Source organism: Parus major, chromosome 20 (assembly GCF_001522545.3).
Source record: "Parus major isolate Abel chromosome 20, Parus_major1.1, whole genome shotgun sequence".
Taxonomy (NCBI): Eukaryota; Metazoa; Chordata; class Aves; order Passeriformes; family Paridae; genus Parus; species Parus major.
This window is the reverse complement of record NC_031788.1, coordinates 9441489-9456846: the sequence shown is the minus strand read 5'-3', so window position 1 is coordinate 9456846 and position 15358 is coordinate 9441489.

The window sequence follows — 15358 nt, the reverse complement described above, 5'->3', positions numbered from 1 at the left end:
TGCCTTGGTACCAGAGACAGGACTGGCAGCAAACACCGATAATTCACTTTTTATACTCAGCTTCATGTCACGCAGGAAGGGAAACACCCACCAACCAAACAGAACGTGACTGGCGTGATGTGATGTGAAGAGGAAGAACCCTCCTCTTTTTCCAGGGGTCAGGGTTGTGTGGGTCAGGGTTTTGTGAAGGTCCAGATGGGACTGGGAAGGTGCCACTCGACTGGGGAAGGTGCCACTAGATGGCAATGGAGCACGGTGCCATGGCCAGCACCTCCGTGCGCTGCTGACAGCGGCCTCCTGCTGCTTTAGGGAAAGGACAGAAATCAAATCACTGCACTGGATTGCACCTTTGCAACAGCAAAACCACAAATAACGTTTTATGACATCCAAATAAGGTCCAAAGTTAAAATTTTGGTGTCTAACGATACATTATTCTGGGGAAAATACACAATTTGTAAGCAGAAAGCTGTGCAACAGGTTCTGTTCAAACAGAGCAGCTTTATGATTTCTGCAAAAGCTGGTAAATTCTTATTTGAAGTGTTCCCTTCCCAAGCAAGGGAAGGATGGAGGGCTCTGATCTGTCATTCAAAAGGCAGTTTTTATATTTTGACTTTCTTTCTTCAGATGTTATGATTTGGGCTGCTATTAGCCTGATCCTTTCGCCTCACTCTGGGACAAGCCTGCCTGTATTCTCCTGGAGTTAAAAGAATGTTTGGTTTGGAGCACAGGAATAATCCCAGGTGCTCTGGCCCAGGTGCAACTCCATGCTGAGCCCATTGGTCCCTAGGCCAGTCTCATCATTAATAATATATCTGACTTGCTTTAAAATCAAACAGAAGAGGAGGAGTGGTAGGTTAAGGGAGATGTGTGTGTTTTACCAGCCAGGGCAGCCTAAACTCAGCAAATGTGAGGGTGCCAGGAGGTGTGAGGGGTGGCTGTGGCTCTGTAGTGGGAGCAGAGCTGGGTTTCCATCACAGGAATTGCAGGGGATTTGAGGAAGCATAATGTGCTGGCATTTTCTGTGGCCAGATAACTTTCTCCAGATCAGAATGAATGCCAGAATTTTCTTGTCCTCCCTCAAGTTTTCATATTGACCTGCAAGCAGCAATTTTAGAAGAGGAAAATGAGACCATTCTGCTCCTTCTAATGAGGTGCTCTATGTCTTCTCCAGCCAGGGACCTGCCATCCAATTTCTTAGAGATGCACAGAAGAATGAATCTCACATTAAATTTGAATTTTCTGTGGTGTTATATCTCACCTGCTTCATTATCAAGTAACACTCTGTCAGTAAAGAGAGTCCTGAGAAACCTCCTGTAAGTGTGTAGAAAGGGATGAACCCACCACAAATTCTCTTACAAAACCTCTCTTTCTAGTAAGGGGGAAGCAGAGCTGCTGTAAAATGAATATTGCAGTAGTTCAGTGAAACACTGATGCACAAGTAACTATAGAAACTGTAGCTCCAGACATGAGTGTTCAACATACTAATGTGCCCTGCTTCAAACTAATGTGCAAAATGTGATCTCTTACTATTCTGGCTTTCTGATTTAAAAATACAAAATCTGTTCCAAGTGGAGCAATGTTGTGGAAGTTGATGAAATGGCAGAAGCCTTGCACCTCAGCAGGGGGAAGAATCGAAAATCCTGAGCTACTCCAACCTCTGTGGCATTGCAGATAAAATCTGCTCTGTAGTTCATAGAATCATGGAACCACCAAAAGGTTTGGGTTTGAAGGGACTTCAAGGCTCATCTCATTCCACTCCCCTGCCATGGGCAAGGACACCTTCCACTATCCCAGGCTGCTCCAAGCCCCATCCAGCCTGGCCTTGGACACTTCCAGGAATGGGACAGCCACAGCTGCTCTGAGCACCCTGTGCCAATTCCAACTGTGCACTTGCCACCTAAACAGTAGCAATAAAAGGATTTTTAATAGAAAAAGTAAAGTATTTGTTGTCTCTGGATGCCTTCATTCCTAAGGATGGATTGGCAGAGGACTTGTCTTGGGAGATGCAGACACCAAGTTTTGTTTTTCTCTGTGATGAAGAAAAAAATCAGTAAGGTTGAGCTTGATGCACCAAAAAAAAAAAAGATAGATTTTTGTTTTTTTAACATTGAGGATTGTCCATCTAACTTTCCAGAAACTCCCCTGCTTCTTCTGAGAGAGCCCAAGCTGCTGCAGAAAGTCAGTCAGGGGCCTTCTGAGGTGTGGTTCATCCTTCCTTAATGAGATCTTAAAATCTTATTTTCATCTTTTTTTTCTTTTTTTTTTTCAATTTTCATTTTTAGATGTGGTAATTCCCAATTCCCCACCAGCAATCTGGGAAGATCATTTGTGCAATCCTTTTAACACTTCATTTGGATCTGCTCTAAGAATATTCCCTCATTAAGACACTGCAGTGCCTTTCATTTTCTCTGTGCTGGGAGCTGGGCCCTCAGCAGTGTGCTACCTGCATCTGCATAAATCAGATAACTGGGAGGAAAAGTGATGAAGACCCAGTTTATCGGTGTTTTTCAGGGATCTCACACGTTGTGGGCCTGTGGAACTGTGAGTGTTCCTGGCACCTTATCTGCTTCTCGTCTTGCTCTAAATCTTATCTTGGAGATAAGGCTCCTCTCATTCTTCCACAGCTCGGTTATTTTGCTATCCTGGAGATCCCAGGAGCTCCACGTGGGGTGGCTCCTGGGAGCTCCCAGTTGGGTTTGACATTCCTCGTGCATCCTGTGACCACTGGAGAACATCTGCTCCTCCCTGAGCTCTGCTGGCACTCCAGCTGCATGGGCTGTGCTGCTCAGGGACCTGCTCAACCTCTGCCTTCGGCCCCAGGCATTTCAAAGCTGGAAGAAGAGCAGGAAATCTTCCCATTCTGCTCTCCTGCCCGTCCCCAGGGTGGGCACAGGGGCTGTGGGCACAGGGGCAGTGGGTACAGGGCAGTGGGTACAGAGCTGTGGGTACAGGGGCAGTGGGTACAGGGGCAGTGGGCACAGGGCAGTGGGTACAGGGCAGTGGGTACAGAGCAGTGGGTACAGGGGCTGTGGGCACAGAGCTGTGGGTACAGAGCTGTGAGTACAGGAGCAGTGGGTACCGAGCTGTGGGTACAGGGCAGTGGGCACAGGCTCCCGGCTCCGGGGAATCCGCTCTCTCCGGAGCATCCCTCGGCCAGATGGGCGCTGATCCCACAGCACAAACTGAAGAGCTGCAGGGGAAAAACCCAAGTGGCTGTGCTCGTGTTTTGCTAATCTAATTAGGCAAAAGTACATCATTAATACTCTGTGTGTCTAATTGATTAACATTCCCGCTCGGCGCAAGGCTGCTCTCATTAGCGGAGTTTGGGAGCCGCGAACGCCTCTTTGCCCGAAGTTGCCAATGTGTTGTGTTATCTCTCAGGCAGCGTCTCCTCTCTGCCTTTGTGAAGTACTTTGCATTTTTACAGGGCTATTAGTGATGAGGGGAAAGGGAGGAGATGCAGGAAAACCCCCGGGTACAGAACGGCAGAGGGTTTTGCACAATGAAGGTTTGTTATCTTTTGTGCCTCATTAACAGTGGAAGGCAGAAACATTCTTATTTTTTTTCAATCTTATAACAATAACATCGGTTTTTTTCTATCCCAAAATGTGACAACAAGATTTTACATTCTGCACAGGAAAACCTGGAACTGTTCAACTTGTTTCCATCGGAATGAATCAGACCTCTTAATTTTCATTTTGCAGATCTTCTTTCCTTTTTTTCCCCCCCTTTCTTTTTTTCCCTTTAGTTTCATAAATATCTGTATATCAGTGTTTGCTTACACCAGGAATTTTCAGTTTCTAAAAGGAGAAATGTGAGATGATTTATGTCTCTTGCCAGACACACACTGACCAGAGGGATTTCCCAGGCTCCAGCACCTGATGGGTGTAGGAACAGAATTAAATTTAGACCATCAAATTATTCCTTTTGCAAGCAACTAAACGAAAATTCTGGTCGTGTTTTCCCTTTTTCTTATACTACTAGAGGGATAAAAGAACTTATAAAAATATTAAGAGCTCCAGACTTTCTTAGGGAACTTAGCAAGAGGCTGTTTTTTCAGGCAGCTTTGCCCCCTTTCCCAGAGGGAAAACTCTTTCCCAGGTTATTTTCCTCAGTTGTATTTACCTGGCCTCATTTTCCCCAGCAGCAGAAATCAGTCTACAAGTTACAAACTGGTCCATCTGAGCCCATCCAGGGCAAACAAAAGCCCAGGGTGAGGCCAATGCTACAAAAGCTAAATGTGGATGGGCCTCTTCATTCCCTGGTCTCATTCTCCAGAGCGGTGACAAATCCCGTGTGAATCTGGGTCACACCAGGACAGTGACAAAGGAGCAGCACAGGCTGTGTGTGCTGCAGCTTCTGCTCAAGGACAGCCCCGCTCCAGCTGGGAAAAAATTGGTTTATTCTTTAGGAATGCACATTAAAAAAAAAAAAATAAAAAAAATTGCAAAGCAGATTAATGCAACCAATTGAGTTTCGTGCTCATTTCCTATAGAGTCATTGTGGAATTTTATTTCTGTTTGTTTCAGGGGAGAAAAAGGCACTTCCAAGAAGCAAATAATTGTATTTACAGAATTATTTTTATGTTCATGAGCTCTTGGGGGGAAGCAGTGGGAATGAGCTGGGTGCACTGTGATCTGACTCACAGATAAACTGCTCAATGGACCCACTTCCCAGACTGCTGCTGCTAATTTAGGTTGGCATTTGTTTATTATTTTCCTTTCATGTTGCTCGTTTCCTCTCCAACGCCCGCCTGGCATCGCCCACACTTCTCATTTCAGCAGGACAAAGCATCAAAGATGCTCAAGATATAAAGGGAAGGTCCCATCACAAATGCTCCCCTGTGCCAGGAGGCAGCTGCAGGTTATTAAGGTTTATTCTTGTATTTTTCTGGCTTCCCATTTCCAAAGTGACGCAGCTCAGGGGACCCAGACCCAGGGAAACAGTTTTCCTGTCTGGATGAGGAATCCTGTTAGTGCAGGGGGAGATGGGGCAGAGGGGCTGCAGATTTGGGAGGTGATTTATTAACCCTCCTCCTCCACACAGCTGCCCTGGGAGTCTGTCCCATCCACATCCCCTCCTGTCACCTCTCCATAGCCACAATGCAAGGAAGTGATCCCACATTTATTAAAATAACCTCCTTTTATGGCTCTGTAGCTCAGGAAAAAGCACCCATCCTATACCTGGAGTCCTGCTCTTTTAAAACACATATTTTTGCATGTGTTCAGCCTAAAATAGGGCTTCTGTGGATTTGGGGGATTTTACCCACATCCATGCCAGATTAGGTTTTGAAAGAAATAACATCTTAGCTTATTCCACCCAGGATCACAGCAAATCCTCTACCTCTTGAGAGCTTTAGTTATCAGATTTCGTGGAATTCTTACACAAATCCTGTCAGTAGATTAAAGGCAGATCTGAGGATTTTGTACCCTCCAGGGCTTCAGGGCCAGGGCCCCTGGTGGCCCAAAATGGGGGACAACCCTCTCCAGGCACACTGCAAAGGCTAAAAGCTCTTGCCCTCATCTCCTCAAAATTCCTGAACAAAATAAGTCAGAGAAGAGGTTTTCATCATCCCCTGGATCGTCTCAACATCAGCAATAATTGCTGTGACACTCTGATTTTCTGTCTGCTCTATTAACCCAACCTTGGGGACCACGGTCCCCACGAGGATGTGACCTCCCAGAGCTTTCCTGTCACATCTTCCAGCCCTTCTGGGGATGCCTCAGCTTCCACGGGGGGTTCCAAAGCAGCACATGACGTGTGTTCAGGCACCTGAATCCTTCCTCAAATGTCAGCCTCCTTTGGAAGTTTCACAGAAATTCACCTCACTTTCCCTCTGGCATTAGGTTACACTGTGCACTGCAAGAGCCGTGAGCAGGAATATGCATACACAGGGCTAGAGGAAGAAAGAAATGAAAGATCAGGTTATGAATTAAAGATAAAGGAAATGTGATTACTGCAGAAACCAACTGAGAGCAGGCAAATGCTGAGGTGGATTAAGGAGGAAGCGCTCACTGAGCGTTGCCACATTTGCTTCCGTAATATTCTGTTTATAGAGATAAAACCAAAGACAATATGTAGTTTGAAAGGAGCAACATTTAATCTCCCCTGTGCCAAGGGCTTTGATTTAGGCTTCTCTTGATGTGCCAGATGTAATTAAAACTCCTAAACAGCGGTGGAAATAGTGGAAATCCATCCTTCCCTACCTGCAGTCGGTTGAAGGGCATCATTGGAAGCAGGTGGCTAAGAAGGCACCGGGGAGAGATCATTCCTGGTAACCTTTTGTCTGACAAGTGTAATGTTAGGGGCTTCCCTTCCCTCTCTCAGCTCCACAGCATTCCCACCTCACTCTTTCCCTTCTCTCACACACAGGCAAGAAGTGAGAGTGTGCAGCCGTGGGTGTCAGTGGGGAAATTCACCCTGTGCATCCTCCTGACAATACACAGAGTCCAGAGCTGCATCCTCTGCTGTCCTGCTGCCTAATTAGGTTTTACATACCTGGGTAATGACATTAAACGGACCCAGACTGGAAAGTATCTTGGAAAAGACAAAAAAAGTTAAATTTTGACTCAATGTAACATGGTGACCATGGTGCATTAGCTTAAAACTCTGTACCAGATCCAAGTGCTGCTAAACCTTGACAGGTTCAGTTTTGAATTCAGATAAGATCATGCAAACTTTGGTGCAAACACTGAATTTTAGGAGCTTTAGGTCTGAGTTAAAACCCAAGGAGGGTTGGTTCTTTTATCTTCTTTAATGCCTGAGCAATCCAGGTGACTTCAACCCCTGCAAGGTCTTGGTGCTCAGCCCCACCTCTGGCCTGCTCCTAAACTGAAATTTCTGCACAAATCTAAGAACTAAGAAGTTTTACTTGACATTTTAGAAAATCACTCGGGGGAGATGCAGTTAACACAAATCAAACCTCCCAGCCAGCAGTACATGCTTGGAAAACAGGCTTCATTTCACTGACTCAGGTTTTTCTAAGCTCTATCCCTGCTGGAGAAGATGGCAGATAGCAAAAAACACATGGTGGAACCAGGAGCTGAGAAAGAAATGTTCTTATCTCATACTTACTCATTTATACCCTTAAGTTCTTATTTATCCCGTGTCCACCATCTGCTTTTCTCCTAATTAATCCCCTTTGGAGGGTAAACCTTCCTCCCACTGCCTTCCCCACACATGAACTCTTCACAGGTGCTCTAAGATGCAAAAAGATTGTGATCCATAAGGGCTAAATAAACAAAGAATCTCATCTTGGGGGGATCCTGTATCTGCAGGGAGCAGAGGGGGCTCCCCAAACCCCAAACCCCAAACCCCAAACCCCAAACCCCAAACCCCAAACCCCATGTGTTTTCTCCTCCTGCCTGGGACAGCATCTTGCCAGGTCTCAGTGGCATTTGTCTCACTGCCATCACACCTGGTCCTGAAAAGGTTTTCTGTGTGCTGTGCTCTCAGCTGTTAATTTGGGTAATAGCATCACTGTAATTAGAAGGGGAGAAAAAAAAGCACAGAAAGAAAAGAAGTCCTGGTGTGTGTAGGGAAAACAATGAGGTTTGTTTGAGATTCCTCACTGCTTTCTTGATCTGATCAGTGGTTGCAGTAAATACACACACACATACATAAATCCACACAGTCTAGCTTTTTCCACAGCTTACTCTGCACAGACAGAATGTAAAAACCATCATCATTTGATACTATAAAACTACTTGACATTTTTCATCGTGGAATATCAAGACTGTTTTCTTGCCACTGCAAATCCCTGCGGATGCGTTATGCCCGGTTATCTCAGCTCAACATATTTCACAGGGGAACATGTTATAAGAGTGGCAAGATTGACAAAAATAAAAATTCACTTGAATGTGGAAGGCAAATCTATTTCATGTTTGGCAGGCTCTGGCAACTGGTGCTTAAACAGCTCCTCATGCGTTTGGGATGCACTCACAGCACTTGGGCAGAGAAATCGCTGCCTCCCAGTCTGGAGGAGAGACAGGCACTTTGCACCACCCGTCTGATCGTGGATCATCAGAGCTAAAGCTGCACAAAAGCTGCTGCTTAAGTGCCTTTCAGCCTGGGGAATTCAGAGCTGCCTTTGTAAAGCATTTTGTTTGAATCAAAGCGAATTGGTTTAAGCATCGCCCTTATCCGGGCCAGAGCGGTGGAGTTCCTGCTCAGCTAAGCAAAACAAATGGACATTTTGCACCACTTCTGGATGCAAATTCCCTCCACTAGGAATCGGGGCTGGGAGAGCTAAAACCCATTGCAGGACTCAAAATATTCTAAAGTATTGTGTCCAGCACTTCATTCTGGTGGAGACTTGCCTTCAGCAGAAAATAAAAACCTAAGAGGAGCTGGATAAGAGGAAAGAGCTGGTGGGACAGGCTGAATGATTCCAGGGAAGCTGGTGGGATTTTGATTTTGTATTCTCCCTGGGCACTTCACCAGCCAGCTCATCTCCTGAGCTGGCCATGATGCCCAGAGATGTGGGAGCAAAGGTTGGGGTCCCAATCCATGGCCTGATGTAGGTGGGAGCCAGCTGTGGGTGGCAGCTCACCAACTGTTATCCAGATTCATGGAAAATGGGCAGGAGACCTGGCTGGCTCCCCTGGGCCTGGTGAGCAACAATCCCAACGCTGAGTGAATCGCAGGAACAGAGTGTGTCTCATTAGAAGAGCTCCTCATAAGTTATTCATTGTTATTTAGACTCAATACCAGACAGCAAAATTTAATCAGCCAGCATTGTGAAATAGCAGTGAGGGAAAACTGGTGAGCAGCTCCACATTTCCAGAGGCATTATGAAATGGTCCCTGTGGCTTTAGCTACTCATTTTGCCATGTTTGTTTGCAGTCCTGCTCCTCCTGTGTTATTCCTGCTAAGCAGAGGCAATCTGTTTTGCTCCTCCACCGTGCTCCCCAGCAGCTGGGAAAGGATCCTGGCTCACCTCTGTGACTTGTCTTCGTGGGTGAGACCTTATGGTTGGTGGCACATGGGCAGGAGAAGACTACCAGAGAGTCTTTGGTGAAGGATGCACTGACTAAATTGTGTTCACACTCATGGCCAGCTCACCTGGTCCTTGAGTATTTAAATAGAGAATGGCTTTCAAAGTGACCTGCCCCAAAACCACAGTTACATGGATTATAATGCAGGAGCATCACCTGTCTTCCCTCCTCTTGATCATTCCCCTTCAACCAGCAGCAGAACTGGATTGCCATGAAGAAGATGTAGCTTTCCTCTTTTTCTATTTGTGTTTCAAGTCTGTAAACCCATTCTTAAGGCTTCATTCACTTGACAATAATGTTGTATTAAGATCCCCATCCACAGCTCCTCAGGTTTTTCTTTTCCCTCAGTGCTGCTGTCCTGGGTGAACCAGAGAGTTCTTTAAACTGAAATGGTGATTGCCATCATTGCAAAGAGATGCTGAATTTCCCAGTTGTGACTTGATGGTTAATTTGGTTTGTGAGAGGAGCAGAAAGGACCACTGGGCTCTGAGTAGAGTTTGAAAGGTGACCTTTTAGTTAAAGTTAGAGGCACCAAAGAGGATTAGCCTGTCTGCAGTGCCAGCTCTGAAGGGTGAGCACAGCAGATGAATGGGCAGGAGGATCAACACAAGATCACTGCTAAGCTGGGGCACAGAGGGAGGGAGATGCTCAAGCTGCCCCCCAAAGAAAGGCTTGGCAGCCACACCTTGCCTGCTGCAATCCTTTCTTGAAAAAATAGAGAAATCCTTGAATCTCCTCCAAGAGGGAAAGGGAAAACATTCCAGTAATTGCTATCGTTGTTTTGTGGCTATTTACAGCACCTTGAGGGGCAGCATGCCCTGTCAGAGAGCTTTGTGATCCTTTACCTGAGTCCTCTCCTCAGTTAAAATTGGAGATGTTCCCTTCATTTCCCTGATGTCCTTGGCAGGCAGCAGGCCATATGCCTTTAATACCTGTTGGTAACAGAATTTCCAAGTGCCCCAGAAGTCTGATATATTTCTGTGTGCCTTTTTAAAATGGAGGGGCACATTAATTAATTAATTCCAGGACCCAGGAGAAGCTCCTTCCTTCCCAGCTACACATTCTCAGTGCTGGTTCCCAGTATCCATGGCAAACCACGCTGCATCTCTGTGAGACAAGGAAAAGGAGGGTAGCAAATCCCCCCGAGCCTGAAAGGCTGATGCATCAGCTTATTGCCTCTCCTACCCTCACTAAGGCCATAATCTGATGGAATTAGGAGAGATGGTCCAAAAACCAGGAGAGTGGAATGATTCCCCCAAAGCCGTAGGTACCCGTGAACCGCTCCCGCACGCGCCCGTCTTTGCTGGATGTCGTGTGAGCAGGGAGGCAGCGGTACCCCAGCAGATGTGGAGCAGCAGAGCCATATGTTTGAGTGCTTTATGGCTCCCGGGGGGGCTGCTGCAATCACTGTCCTGTGGACAGCAGCCCTTGCTGGGCAGGATAACACAGAGGCAGAGCGTGTCTCGACAGGAGATGCTTTCACAGATGTAAGAAAGGGGTGTTTGAGGGCTCTGTGGGTGCCTGGGAGAGGTGACAGGGTTTTCTCACAGGCTTGGCCCATCTTCCCTTCTCCTATCAGCACTTGGAGGGGCTCCATCCTGCAGCTTCATCTGCTTGGCTTCCTTCAGCACTGCTTGTTCACAGCCAGCCTTCTGCTCTGCTTGCTGCTAATGAAGTAATCCAGCGTCTCTGCCAGCCACCTGGTGCCTTTGTTAAACGGGGAGGGAGCAGCAAACTGTTCTCATCTCATTTCTAAGCTGACAACTTTTCTCATGTGTAGAGTCATAAATATGTAGGAAATTCAGCGACCACATCAAATGCCTGATCCTAACTTAAACCCGACTCTCAAAGAGAGACACATCTGCTCAGAAATCACCCGTCCTGCACTTCGACTGTTGTGCAGTGCCTGCTCTCTCCCGTGATCTTTACTGTGTCCCACTTGGGCTCCCACTAAATGAATAAATTCATACCTGTTAGTGAAAATTGGGTAGGGAGCCCTGTACCAAACAGAGGAGAGATTTTGTGAATATTTAATCAGATGGAAGAACAATGGGAAGTCCCAAGGCATGCACTGTTTCGAGCAGGAGGTGATGGAAAGTGGCTGTGAGAGGTGCTGGTGGTTGGATTTGGCTTGGAACAGGGGTTCCATGATGGGCCACGTGCAATGCAATGGTCTGGTGGGGAAATAATTGCTGGAGAACAGAGCTGGACCACTCCATCCATCAGGATTCAGAGGCAATTTTATGTACTACGAGTCTCATGCATGCTCATGTTGATTTCCCACATACCTTGTGTTATTTATGGCTTGAAGCCATAACTCTTTGGCTGAGGAAAAGACTCTGGATGGGTCCAGATCTTTTTCCCAGCCTACAGATAATGGTGTTCCTCCATAGTCTCCACATGAGTAAGAGAGATCTGAATGTGAACAGTACAATTTGCATGCTGGAACAACATCAATTTATGGAGACTGCCAAAGGTCACATAATGATGGAATTGGGAAATTATAGAGGTGCTGGGAAAACATTAGGTGATATCACAATTACAGGCCACAGAGCTCTTAAAAGATTAGCCCAAGCCATGAGAGCACTGACTGTGCTTTGTGATTCATTGACTTTGGGAGGAAATATTTTGCCTTAAAACCTCTTGAACTAGAAGGACTTTCATCAAAACACAAAGGAGTTCCAGCATTATCAGAGCTTTCCTTTTTCTTCTTTCAGGAGCTTCTTCAGAGTCTAAGATGGTATTTTTAGGTCTAGCTGGAATTTGGGAATTATTAAATAAAGCAACCAAAAGGAGATGAGTTACTAAGTGCATTACACAGCCAGGCTAGCCCTTTGTACCAGAAGTGTAAGGAAAGTGGGTGAGTATGGATTAATTAGACTCGATCTTCTGGTTGCCAAAGAAATATAAATTTGCCACTCTTTTTTTTTTCCTTAGTTTTTATTTTCATTTGCCTGTAACAGAGTTTTAAATACTGATTCCAAATGTAATATGCTTCCAAAGCAGCATTAGTGCTGAGTCTAAACCAAACATTATCTGATTAAATCTTGACCCAGATGAGTTTGTCTACTTTCTGTGCTTCTAAATACATATTTACCATATGTTGCCTCACATGCTGCTTTTGTTTTTTACTAATTCTTGGGTCCAAATGCTGTAATAATCATATGTTGCTTTTAGTTGTAATTCAAACAAAGTTCCAAGTTTGAAAGTCTGAAAATTAAAGGCCATCAACATCCATGGCCAATGAACACCCTGGTCAATCCTGATGCTGTCACACCTTCCCAGCTCCAGAATTGGTGGCCAAAGCACCAGTGGATGTGGATTTCTCCCTGCCCAAGCACACAGCACCTTGCAGCCTCCTCAGGACCCCTTGATGCTGCAAAGTCCTGTAGTGGTTAAATTTATCTAATTTTCAAATGGGAAGCAGTCCTTGGTGCCTCTGGGAGGTGGTGATGCCTGCTCCTGCCCTAGATATCTCCCCCATGAGAGATCTCTTTCAGCCACAGGAAGGGCAGGGACAAAGCTGAGCAGCTCCTGAGGGCTGGAGAACACAGGTCAGGAGACCCCCACGGGCAGCCAGCACTCCCCAGCTGGGCAGCCTCAACATCACAAGTCTTTTAGCAGCTGCTGAGCCTCCAGCCCCAGGTCACACTTGAACTGTCAGATGAATCAGCACAGAAATGTGTCAGATTGGACTGAGGGCTTTGGTTGGACCTGGCTGGTCCCTGGCTCCTCTTCTCCAGCATCTTGTAAGGAAAACAGGAAAATATGTTCTGTCTGCTGGGGAGGGCTGTGTTCTCCCACCTCTGCTTCAGCACAGGTTATAACCCCATGCACACTCCCATGCTGCTTCTCTTTTTTGTCCAAATTTCCAGAGCAATCATGAGGAGGCTGTATGGATCCCATTTTTAGTCTGCTCCTTAAAAATATCTTGCTTGTTGGGCTGGGCACAAGGCTTACTAAGCTGCATATTTATACAGAGTATTCAGACTTCTTCATCAACTTGAATCAATTTTGACAGTGCCTACAAAACCTCTGAGTATCTAGAAAATCTAAATCTTTTTTAATGTGTTTAAGTATTTGCACTGTTGAAATGAAAGTGAACATAAATGCTGGTTTAATATTTATCCTGTTTGTTCGTGGATTTTATTTTCAGGGTTCTGTGACAGTAACATCAATGTAAGTTATTGCTGATACATATTCACACTTAATTCCTCTCTCCCAAACCTCTTTATACTCATGCTACTTATTCTTGCTTGAGCTGTCTCTTTTTTTACCTGTTTCCTAGCAAATTATAGCTAGAGGTGAAGCCTTTACTAGTTCAAGCTAATTTCTAGAATTATTCAAGCATTTAATTTAAGGAAAAGTGTGCAATTATAGCAAAGTACTTTGAAAAATTTTAATCCTTAACTAAGAAGCTTGGAGTTCCTGGGATGCACATCCCCTCATCACAGGCTGAACTGGGAGCCCACAACAAAACCCATGAGACAATATTCTCCAGTTTCAGCCCTGGGCTTGTGTTGTAGCAGACTCAGCATTGATTTTGGCTGCTGCAAAGCTGGTCCCATTAAACACACCTACGAGAAAGGCTCCCAGGAGAGTGGGTTTCTGCCTGAACAGCAGAAGTTGCTGTGTTTAATTTAAACATTTAACATTGAACATCCTCTCACTCCACGCTCAGAATTGATTATAAACCTTGGGATTTATGTCTTCTTTCTGTGAAGGAAAGGAAAGGCTGCTGCTCCTCTCGTGTGCTCAAATCCACACGTGCTGGCCAAACCCCATTATGTACAATATTTACACATATTCTGTATGCCATCCCTAATCTGCCTTCTTGCACTGCAGGTGCTCAGCCTGGCTGCAGGAGTGGCAGCTCTGTTTCCTGCAGCTTTATTGCAACCTGCACCACCAGCCCTCGCCTTGATTTATCCCAAAACAAAAGCATTTCTCTGGATATCATCACACAAATGTAATTTCATTCATCTGTGCCAGGTTAGAAATTACACCTGTGAATGGGGTTTGCTGTTGGAGTACTGGAAAATGACACTTAATGTCATTTAAGCCATATAGAACCAAACCTCACTGTCATCACACCCTGGAGAACAAATCCTTGGGCTGCAGGAACCAGGGGGTTTCAAGGGAGGTTTGTCTGAGATGTTTGTTCAGTGCCAAAACCAAGCATGAGGATTTGCTGCTATTTTATAGGTTGGCAAAAAGATCCACATAAACACAAGCTGTAATAATTAGGTTGAGCCAGTAAGACACAAATGCACTGAGTTGGAGGAAGGGAGTGGATTTTGACTCTGTTGTTTCTCCACCCCTTTTGATTTAGATGGTGGCATAGAATCATGGAATCATTAAGGTCAGTAAAGATCTCCAGGACTATCAAGACCAATCTTAATGGAAATATGAAAACACATTGGTGGTGATAGCTGAACCCAGCCTGTTATTTAGCTCCCAGTCAGCTGGGGCATGGCAAAAAACAGGAACTCCTGATTTCTGGTGCAGGTCTGGGCAGTCAGGAAGGCAGGATTGGGTTCAGATGTGGAGCTCTGCCACTGATTCCAGATTCTGGGCAGAAAAGGAGCTCACTAAGGCTGTGTCTCCATCCTCTCTCCACAAACTGGCAACATTCAAACCTAATTTGCCTTGTAATGATCCTCATCTAATATTTTTTTCAGAAACAACAGCAAAACGTGTGATTTCATGAAGAGAAAATCAAAGATGCTGACAGGGGGTTCCTGTTATTATCGTCACATTTTGGGCTCTGTCTGTGTGATCAAGCAAAGCAATGAGAATGAGGATGATTATTGTTGTCACTTGCAGCTCCTCTCCAGCATAACCTGCCCAGGATCAATACCAGTGGTTCTGGATAAACATGTTCCTGCTGAGCCCAGGTCAGCCCATCCCCTGGGACAGTGGGAAAAGGTGCTGCAGCAGGTCTGGATCTGCTCCTGCTTCCTCCTCCTGATGACACACAGCACAGGAGAGACCCTGCAGACTGCTGTGCTTTGGTTTTGCATTGCTGTGCATTGACTTTAGCAGAGAATGGGGGACAGGAGGGCTGTGAGCACCAGACACTGGAGGGAAGCCCTCATTTTGGGGAGAATCTCCTCCTGATCCAGCTGGAGGTGGCTAAAGCAGGAGCACTTCTTCTCATGGGGAAAACTTCATAAACCAGAACCATGTCTTCCCATCACCCTGCATGGGAGGATCTCCAGGAACTTGGGGTGGCATTTATTTGTTTCCATCTTTATCAGCTCCCTGGAGCCAGCAGGATCATTCCCTGTTGAAGCCCCATCTGTGAGGATTCCCTGGCTGGAAGGGTCACCTCCAGCAGCAGCTGCTGTTTGCCATGGAGT